An 11,147-nucleotide genomic window follows, 5' to 3' on the forward strand; every position below is an offset into this window, starting at 1 on the left:
ACCACTTAGAAAGATGATCAAGGTTAAGAGAAAAATATGGTACTCCAAAAGAAGGGGGGACACAAATATTACTTGATACAAATCAACACCAACTTGGTACCTCAAGTTATACACTCTACGTGGAAAATATTGTATACAGTACAAAACATGAACATATTAGGCTCACTATCCAAAATTGTATTCAAAAGACAAGTCTATCGTTAATCACAAGAATCTGAATTTTAAACTACAGGAAATTTCCTGTTTTTATATTTTGTTAGCTTACAATCACTGCACGATAGGGGCCATGAATTATTAATGTAACCGAATACAATTTACGCAGTAATCCTCTATCACTGTGCATCTGGCTTTGTGTTTAAAGGAAGGTGGTTGCGCTCCATCAGCCCAACAAATTAGGCAGAAAAAGGCGGAAACAACGGAAGTCACGTACACAAGGGCTCTTTCACTTTCAAGTCAGCGAGCTTTCAGGCTTGTCACGTTAAGCTCAAGTTTCTGAGCATGGACTTGCCAACTGAAACCTGCTTTATTGAGAGCAATGCAGAAAAAAAGCCTAAATGATTTCAAACTTAGGGACCGGATACAATAAATCGTAGGATAAAGATCTGGGTTGAGTAAGTGTATTCTTTACAAAGCAGGCTGAGAGAGCTTGCCAGGCGACACTAAAAAGACAGAAATTAGAACTAAAGAATAAATGAACTGCGATTTCTAGTCGCTGTCCCACGTTGGTTCCTTAATCAGGAATCTTAGCTTTCTCTCATCAAATCTATAGTTTCTCTAAGGACTCAATCAGCGACGTCCCTTGTACTGTTTTGGGGAAGAAAAGTGTTGATTTAAGTTTAAACTGAGTCCATAACATCGAGAAAAAATGTTACTGTCAGCTGTGGGAAACAAAACCAGCGTCCTTCTACCTGTTCTTTTTAAGAGTGAGAGGGTCATATTTCATGCACAACAGGCTGTCAAATAAGACTTTTCCAACTTCTACCGAGTTCCAAAGACGCCAAGACCGCTTTTCAAAACAGAAGAGCTTCGTGTAACGCTTAAGCGAGTTAGTTGAACAAAATGAAGACAAGGAGCGAGCCAACTGGTCAAGTTTAAGCGGACGTAGCGCTAAGGTCTGGTGCGGAGCACATTTCGGTCGGAGGCGGCCAAGGGGAGACGGGGAGAGTCGGCCTCGGGGAGGGTGAGCCGGAGCCCCGGGAGCCGCCGGCGCCGAGCTGAGGACGAGCCGCGTCCCGGACAGCCGAGCTCCCGCCGATCAGGTCTTCTGGGTCGGAAGCCGTGGCGGGTGCCCGGCGCAGAGCCAGCCTGCAGCCCTAGCAGCGGGTCCGGGGTCCGCTCCGGGTCAGCCCGTGGGTCGCCGCCGGCTCCCTCTGCGGCTCGGCAGACCTGGGAAACCCGGAGTCCGGTCGTGCCGCGCTGCCCGCCTGCCCGCCCGGTTTCCCTCCCTCCCTCCCTCCCTTCGGCCGGCCGGGCTCCGCTCCGCCTCCTTCCTCCGCCTCTTGCTCCTGCGTCGCCGGCTCTTAGGTCTCTAGGTCCGGGGGGCAGACGCACAACTTACCCGCTGCGATGAGATTTACGTAGCGAACCTCGTCACTGATTACGGACGGGAGGAGGTGGAGACGCCGAGCCGGACCCGCCGCTCAGGAGCGGCGCCACCGCCCAGCAAGCCGGCGCCGGCGCCGGCGGTGGCCCCACGTCGTCCCCACGTCAGCTCTGATGTGGCAGCCGCGGCTTCCTCGCTGAGCCCAGACGAAATGTAGCGCACAAGGCGACACAACCGCGTCCTCGCGCCCTGCCCTCCCCTCCCCCACGCCGCGACTCCCTCCCGGGGGAACGCCCTGCGGAAAAATCCAAACTCTAACTCCGCCCCCTGTCGGTCACCAGCGGGAGTGCGGCGCTGACAATCCAACAATTAAATGGAACGGGGGGGGGGGAGGAGGGGAAAGACTGAGGTCGGGGGAGGGGCGGAATAAACTGGGGGCTGTGCTGGAAGAAGGAACCACGCTGGGGCGGAGCAAAGAAAAAAAAACAAAACCCACAGACCCGGCGAGGGGGCGGGGCCTAAAGTGGACAAGGCCAGAAACCGGAAACTTCCCCACCTGCGGGCGCGGGCTTCCGGATAGTCTTTTAATTGCAGGCTGTCCTAACAGACGTCAGTGTCGCGAGGTGGTTCCTTTTCTGGACCACGAAGTAGTGCAGTCCCAGCCCCAAGCAATATCCATGAGTATTCGGGCTCGATCTTAACAGAGAGGCTCATCCTGCGGACCACTGGGCCTGGCTCGAGTGGTCTTTAGGAGCTATCCCACCTCCCTCGTCTCCTGTCCCGTCCACAGTACTGAGAGAGGGAGGGTATACAGCGGGTCACTCAATACCTTTGTGCCTACCCCAATGCAGCGTCCCGGTGACTTTGGCACGTATATAACATTCCGAGTTATAACACTCGGAAAGCGGAGACTTTTTACAGTATCAGTTTATGTTGGAATACAGAATCACTTAAAAAGCGGTGTTCAGAATTGATAAATTATGCTACATCGTTTATGTTCAGAAATGATACCTTTTGGAGGAGTAGGGCACAGATAATTCTTGGTGTGAGATGCCATGCCCACCAAGATTGAAGTTTTCAGCAAGTTCGTTTTGCTGGATCCACAATCAATACCCGTGTACTCTAGAAGTCAAAAGACATGTTGTATTGGAGAGACATCTCTACAGTGCTAAAAAAGCAAAAATGTTAAAGATGAAAATGAACTTGATACAAGCCATAGTACTTTAAAATGCTTCATATACATTTGAACGTTGGACAGTGACTAGGGTAAATAGAAAAAGAATCAATACCTTTGAACTGTAATGTTGGTGCAGAATATTAAATGTACCACATACTGCCAAAAGAGCAAATCTGTCTGACAAGAAATGCAGCCAGGGTGCTCCTTAGAGACAAGGATAGTGAAACTTTGTCTCACATATTTTGGGCAAGTTGTCAGAAGGGGTTAGTCCTTGGAAAAAGACATCGTGCTGGGAAAGATCGAGGCTCTCAGGTTTTGTGGAAGAGACGTAGACCTCAGTGAGATGGATTAATATGGTAACTGCAACAATGGACTCAAGCATGATGGAGGTCATGATGATAATGAAAGATAGGGCAAGGTTCAGGTCCTCAGAGATGTGTTCTGAGTTGTAGTCAACTTGACAGCACCTAACAACAACTCATCTTTTTGTCATGAGCTGTAATGGTGGAGACAGATCTAGGTGTGAATCTAGGCATTTTCATTGTAGACAGATTTCCTATCTTCTTAGACCCTGAGTTAAGTTAGGCAGTTATCTACTAAACTAAAGATACTATGTGTTAGAGAGTTGGAACAGACTCATAGCCGACCCTCCAATGGCTTTTCAGAGGCCAGTTAGTCATATGGGAGGAGACTACCCATCCTTTTCCTGTTGAGCAGCTGTTGGGTTGGACTGTGTGCCTTTGGGATTGACAGGTAGGTCAACTGTAAGAAAAAGTGCCTCCTAAGAAAGGGAATTCTGGTAGCCTAGTAGTAACAAGCTGCACTGTAATTCAGAAGACATGTGGTTTGAATCTGCCAGCTCCTATGCAGGAGAAAGATGGGCAGTCTCATTCCACACAATTTCCTGCCTCTGAAAACCTGCTGGAAGGTCAGTTTCTACACAATGGTACACAATGACAGGGAAGACCTAGCAAGCTGCTTCTGAAGTCATAGCCTGAAAACTCATCTGGAATACAGCTGACAATTAGGTAATTGGTCAACAATAGTTGGAATCAATGGCAACTGGCTTGGTTTTGGTTTTTGGCCATCAAAATAAAGGTGAGCATAGTATCTAACACTTAGGGTTGTTTTGTAAAGATTTTTAAATGTATAAGCCATCGTGTTAGTACTTAATAAGGAAACTAGCCATTTTTACACTCGTTCAGTGTATGATTTGTGAATCCTCTCTTTTGTGGTTAATTGCCCCTTGAATCTGCTTCTGACTCATAAGCTCATGTGTTATAGAGGTAGAGTTACTTTGTAGGTTTTCTCAGCTACAGTCCTTTTAAAAGCAGATCACCAAGCCTTTCTTCCACAGAACTGGAGGGTGGGTTCAAACTATCTCTTGGTAGACATTTCCAATTGAATAGTTTATATGCATTTCCAACTTAATAGGTTTGAAATGATATATACCATCTCTTCCTCTATAACTGAACTTCTATTGTTTGTTTCAACATTAATGACACTTTTCAACTCTTACTCATGCTGCCTCTAACCTTTCAGTAATTTTGGGCTCCATACATCATCTTTTCCTCCCTTCCCTTTTATTCACATACCATTCAGGATCCACTTAAATATATTTAAATGGCTGCTATATTGTAGGCCCTCTGTCAAATGCCAAATCCTATTGCTTTTTTTTCCTTTTTTTATTTTATTATTTTTGTGTGCGTGTACCGTTAAATCAGATCTGACTGGTACTGGAGGAGATTGTCCCTCCTTCCCCGGCAGAGCATCTGGTGGATTCGAACCGTGCGCCTCTGGGATTGTAGTTGCAGCTCCTTACCACTAGGCCACCAGAGCTCCCCATCCTATTGCTTTTTATCTCTACAATTTACACTCATCCTTTCCTTTCCATTTCTATTAGTATGAGTAAAATCATACATGTCTCTTATATATTCCTACATTTAGAACAGTCGATTCAAATATAACTAATTGATTTTCTTTAGGCAAGGTTCTGCTGATATGCCTTCTCTTGAAAATTTGCAACAACTAGGAGAGAGCTGAGCCATTAAGAGATGGAGACGGAAAGGGGAATGTGAATTCACTTTGGTAGGTATTGAATTACATGCATGTATTAGTTCATTATTCATTTTAAAAGTAAATAAAAATGTAACTAAAAACATCACAGTGATTGTCCAACAAAGTCTAAATGGAGTTGTTTGGATTTTTTAAAAATAATTTATAGGGAGCTCTGGTGGTCTAGTGGCAAGAAGCTGTGCTGCATTCCCCAAGCTGTGTGGCTCAAATCCATCAGATACCCCTCTGGAGAAGGAGGGGCAATCTCCTCCTATGCCAGTCTGATCTGATTAGACAGTACAGAACAAGGGAGGAAAAAAATGTATTGGTTTGCATGCAATAATTTGTTTACATTGTTTCATTCATGTGCATTATGCTTTATACAATCAATCATTCATATACATTGTTTCACTCATGTACACTGTCTATGGCTAATATCACTCTGTATCTTTAAGTTTTGTTGCATCTTTCCCATTTCTTCACCCCCTCTGTCTGCCCCCTAACCTCTGCTATCTTGGTGGTTTTCCTCTACTCTGTTCTTGCACCCTTCTCTCTTTGACCTTTTGAACATTTATAAATATCTTGTTAGTTATCCTCCTGTTTTCACATTAATGGTCTTACGCAGTATTTGACCTTATGTTACTGAGTCATTTCACTCAGCATAATGCTGTCTAGACTCTCCTATGTTGTATAGTATTTTTATGAAATTGTTGTTCCTTACAAATATAGTTTTGCATCAAAGCCCTTCATGATCTTTGTCCAACTTAGATTTTTTTCAGTGATATTTCTTGTTAGTCCCTTTTGCTTCAACTACACTGATTCCATATGTTACTTACTATATTTGGGACTCACTTAGAGAGCTTGTTGAGAAGATATATTCTCAGACTCTACATAATATCTAGGATCTTTGGGAGATTTGACTAATAATGTAAAAAGATTGAGGTTTTGAGTCTGCCATAAGGCACGTTGGAAGAAAGGCTGGGCAGTCTGCTTTTGGGAAAAATCAACAAGTAAAAGCTCTATGGAACACAATTTCACCTTAACACATATGCGGTTACTGAAACTAGTGTGATGTACCTGCTGATGTACTGCCTCAAAATGACAGTTTTCAGAGAAAGGGCATGAGAATTTACCTCTTGGCAGTCTGAAGAGCTTTTCTTCATACTTATTCAATCTGTACACTAAGCAAATCATTTGAGAAACAAGTTTATATGAAGTAATAGAATGTAGTATCAGGATTGGAGGGAGATTCAATAACAACCATTGTTATGCAGGGAGGTGAAGAGGACTTGAAGTGCTTACTAACAGCCCTCAATATGGATCTCAACATCAAGGGAAAATATCGTTGCTACTGAACCAAAAGCAACATCATGATATGTGGAGAAGAGATCGAAGTTGTCAATATTTCATTTTTCTTGGATCCACAATCAATCCCCATGGTGGCAGCAATAAAGAAAACAAAAGATCCATTGAGAAAATCTGCTGTCAAGGATTTCTTCAAAATGCTAATGAGTGAGTATATCAATTGAGAGATTAAGGTGCGCCTGACCCAAATCATTGTTTTTTTTTAAATTGCTTCCTAGGGGAGCTCTGGTGGCCTAGTGGCAAGGAACTGCAACTGCAATCCCAGAGGTGCATGGTTGGAATCCACCAGATGCTCTGCCGGGGAAGGAGGGACAATCTCCTCTTGTAACAGTCAGATCTGATTTGATGGTACACTCACACAAAAAAATAATAAAAAAAAAAATTTAAAAAAAATTAAAATTGCTTCCTGTGCACCTTGGTACCAGAAGTCAGATAATCAAGAGACATATTACACTGGGCATGTCTGCTGTCAAGGGACCTCTCCAAATTACTGAAAAGCAATAATGTCAGTTTGAAGACTAAAGTGTGCTTGACTCAGGTCATGGTCTTTTCAGTCACTTGCTATGCATCTGAAAGCTAGCCGATGAATAAAAATGACAGAAGAAAAGCTGATGCCTTTGAACTGTGATGTTGGAGATGAGTACTTAATATCCCATGGAGTGCCAAAAGAACCAACAACAGATGTGTCTTGGAAAAGGGACAACCAGGATGCTCCTTGGAAGCAAGGAAGATGAAAGCTTTTTCTCACATACTTTGGACATGTTGCTGGGAGAGGCTATTCCTTGGAGAGAGACATTCTTTGAAAAGTGGAGGGTCAGTGAAGGAGACCGTCTACAAAATGGATTGACAGTGTCTGCAGCAATGGGCTCAAGTGTGTGAGAGATAGATGGTGAAGATAGTACAGAACAGGACAAGGTTCAGCTCTTTAGTTCATATGGTTGCTGTGAGTTGCAGTCAACTCAATGGCTCCTAACAACAACATGCATCTGAAACTTGGACCATAAATAAGGATGACAGTAGAAGAATTGATAGCTCGGAATTGTGGTATTGGAGAAGAACATTTAATATCCCGTGGACAGCCAAAAGAACAAACAAGTTTGTCTCAGAGAAAGTGCTACAAGAGTGCCCCTTAGAAGCAAGGATGGGGAAACTTTGGCTCATATATTTTGGGTATGTCAGGAGAGCTTAGTCCTTGAAAAAAGACATCATGCTGGGAAAGGTGGAGAGCCAGAGGAAGGCCCTCCATTGACACAGTGACTACAACAATGGACTTGAGCTTGGCAGAGGTCATGAGGTTGGTGCAGGATAGAGCTAGGTTCAGATCTGTTGTTCATACAGTCTCTGTGAATCCAAGTCAACAACACCTAGTCATAGGCAACTAAACGGCACATAACAACAACAGCAATAACGGCAACAACATGACTTCATAATGGAATTCTAGTGGCATAATCCATAAGGGGTTGTGTTACTGACTCAAAGGTGAACCTTTCTGGCAGTCTGAATCCATCACCAGCTCCATAGGGGGAAAATAGGCCATCTTCTGTGCAATTTACAACCTTTGAAAACATGCCCAGGGGTCAACTATGAGTTGGTTCCAACTCAAGAGCTTCTTTTGAGATGAGTTCATAGAGTAAGGAGTGCCTGTATTATGATTTTAAACTTTACCAGATGGTCTAGATAGAAATGTCTCTACTACATCCTATAATGCAACTACGATGTAAAGTGACTACATAAAGCAGTACTGACAGCTAATGTATTGTGCATTTACTTATGGCTTATGCCCTACCCTAAACTGTCTACATTATATATTACCTAGTTTATTCCTCATAAAATCTTATAGATTCAATATTCAATGTTTAATTTATTACATGGCTAAGGAAAAGAAGGCTGAGAGGCTAAGGTTACAAAGCAAAAAATGTACAGAACCCTCTTTTAATATAAAATATATTGGTAAAGACAGTCTCTTCTAAGGTGATACCTAGTATTCATCTTTCCCTGTAAAGAAGACAGATGAGTGAAGAAAAGAAAAAATATTATTCATCCTAAGTACTAATAGGCCACTCAAACTTCAGTCTCCATAACCCTAAACCAGGGGAAAAAAATATATATATAATATGTGCTGTCGAGGTTGCTTGTGACTCATAGTGACCCTATGTATAACAGCCCTGAAACCTGTTCTGTTCTGAGCCAACTTTATCATCTCTGATACACCTAACCCCATTACTTCAGTCACTAAAGCCATCTCATCGATGGTCTCTCTCACTCTCTCTTTCTCCATACCTCCACCCTTCCAAGCATGATGTCTTTCCCCAAGGACTGGTCCCTCCTTGCAACATGCCCAAAGTATGTCAGACGAAGCCTCAGAATCCTTACCTCCAAGGAGCAGTCCAGCTTCACCTTCTCTAGGATGAAGCTGTTCGTTCTCCTGGCAGTCTGTGGTATATTCAACACTCTTCTCCAGCACCATAGCTCAAAGGCATCAATTTTCCTTCTATCATCCCTAGTCACTGTCCAGCTCTCTGATGCATAGTAAGCAATTGCGAAGACCATGGCCTGGATCAGGTGCACCCTAGTCTCCAGACTGATGTTGTTGCTCATCAGTACTCTGGATAGGTCCCTGACAGTTGACTTTCCCAATGCAATTTGTCTTTTCATTTCCTGGCTGCTGGTACCAAGAGTGTTGATTATGGAGCCAAGCAAACTCAAGCTGTTAACAATCTCAATCTCTTCACCATTAACATAATGTTGCTAATTGGCCCAGTGGTGAGAATCTTTGTTTTCTTGATGTTGAGCTTCAATCCATATTGAAGACTGCAGTCCTTGATTTTCTACAGCAAGCGCCTCAGGTCCTCCTCAGTTTTAGCAAGCAGGGCTGTGTCATCTGCATAACGCAGATTGTTAATGAATCTTCCTCCAATCCTGATGGCACATCCCAGACTTCCAGATGATCTGTTCTGTTCATAAATTGAAAAGGTAGGGAAATAGAATACATCCCTGGTATACACCCTTCCCAGTTTTGAACAATACAGTGTCTCCTTGCTCTGTCCTGATGACTGCGTCCTGGCCCAAGTATAGGTTTCACATAAACCCAATTTCTGTGATTCCCATTCTTTTCAGAATCAGCCACAGTTTGTTGTGATCCATATAGTCAAATGCCTTTGCATAGTCTATGAAACACAGATAGATATTCCTCTGGTACTCTCTGCTTTCATCTAACATTAGCTATAATATTTCTAGTACCATAGCCTCTTCTGAACTCAGTCTGCACATCTGGCTGTTCTCTGTTGATGTACTGTTTCAGTCATTTTTGGAAAAGGTATTAAAAATTACACTTCCAAGTGGGTTGTAGATTATTATCATCAAGTAACATTTATGGAATGTTTTGTACATCCACAATAAAACTATATTTTAAAGTAAAATTAGACTTCAAAAGAGTCAATTACCTCAACCTCTATAGTAATCTTTAATATGCATAGACATTGTTTATAGCATCTCTACCAAAATCTTTCTTTAATTAAACTATCCTCCATCCTTAACATGCTAAAGAAATTTTAAAATTATTGCTACATTACTGGTTTTCTATTTGATAATTTCTCATAATGCAGGAGAATTGTGGTTTTTTTCCAAAATCTTTGTTGAGGAAGAACTTAATTCAAAGTCATCACTCTGGGCACTGAATTAGAACAAGGGGCTACAGTAATTATGTTATGGCTTAACTATTTATACTGTTTTTATACATGAAAATAGTATTTCTAAACAGTTCATTTTTCTTTTAATGTATCTGTAAATTTACTGTGGCATACACAGAGTTTATCAAACTAGTAACAGAGCACTGTAAACTAAATCTTGCTTTAAGAAATTCAAGATAAAAATAGAAATGAACCCCCAGACTTTCTCAGGTCACAGCATTACAAAATTAGAAATCAACAATGAGAGGTAAAAGGAGAAAAAACCATACACCTGGAAGCTGAACAACACTCTGCTTAAACATGAGTGAGTAATAGAAGAAATTGTCGTTGTTGTTGTTATGTGCCGTCAAGCTGTTTGCGACTCATAGCGACCCTATGTACATCAGCCCTAAACCCTGCTCTATCCTGTGTCAATCGCACTGCCTCTGACACACCCATCCCGATTACCCCAGTAACTGAATCAATCTACCTCATAGAGGGTCTTCCCCTCCTGTGCTGTCCCTCCACTCTACCCAGCACGATGTCCCTCTCCAAAGACCTGTCTTTCCTTGCATCATGTCCAAAGTATGTCAGATGAATCTTTGCCTCCAAGGAGTAACCTGGTTTAACCCTCTCTAAGATGAATCTGTTTTTTTTTTCTTGGCAGTCCGTGGTACATTCAGTACTCTTCTCCAGCACCACAGCTCAAAGGCGTCAATTCTCCTTCTATCCTCCCTAGTCATTGTCCAACTCTCTGATGCATAACAGGTGATTGCAAAAACCATGGCCTGTATCAGGCGGACCTTATTCTCCAGAGAGACACCATTGCTCTTGAGTACTTTAGAGAGGTCCCTAACAGCAGACTTTCCCATCGCAATGCGTTTTTTGATTTCCTGGCTACTGGTGCCAAGAGTGTTGACCATGGAGCAGAGCAAACCGAAGCTGTGAACAATCTCAATCTCTTCGCCATTCCATCCTGATGCTACCGATTGGTCCAGTGGTGAGAATCTTTGTCTTCTTGACATTTAGCCTCAGTCCATACTGAAGGCTGCAGTCCTTGACACTCTGCAGTAAGTTCATGAGGTCCTCCTCAGTTTCAGTGAGCAGGGTTGTGTCATCTGCATAATGCAGATTGTTGATAGATCGTCCACCAATCCTAATGCCACGCTTCTCCTCATAGAGCCCAGCCTCTCGGATAATCTGCTCTGCATACAGGTTGAAAAGGTATGGAGATAGGACACATCCCTGGCATACACCCTTCTCAATTTTGAACCATGCAGTGTTGCCCTGCTCTGTTCTGACGACTGCCTCTTGGTCCAAGTATAGGTTTCGCATTAGC

General features: G+C 42.9%; 1 protein-coding gene across 1 annotated transcript in view; it reads right to left on the bottom strand.

Annotated features, from left to right (window-relative positions):
* The window catches only part of CREM (cAMP responsive element modulator), a 110,906-nt gene extending 108,988 nt beyond the window's left edge, over positions 1-1,918 (bottom strand). The window contains exon 1 of the mRNA XM_006888924.1: positions 1,559-1,918. The gene's annotated coding sequence lies outside the window, so the exon portion shown is untranslated. The remainder of the gene's footprint in view (positions 1-1,558) is intronic.
* Positions 1,919-11,147: the final 9,229 nt, after the last annotated feature.

The sequence above is a fragment of the Elephantulus edwardii genome, unplaced genomic scaffold, assembly GCF_000299155.1.
Source record: "Elephantulus edwardii isolate Elephantulus edwardi_28Jun2011 unplaced genomic scaffold, EleEdw1.0 scaffold00073, whole genome shotgun sequence".
In the NCBI taxonomy this organism is placed as follows: domain Eukaryota; kingdom Metazoa; phylum Chordata; class Mammalia; order Macroscelidea; family Macroscelididae; genus Elephantulus; species Elephantulus edwardii.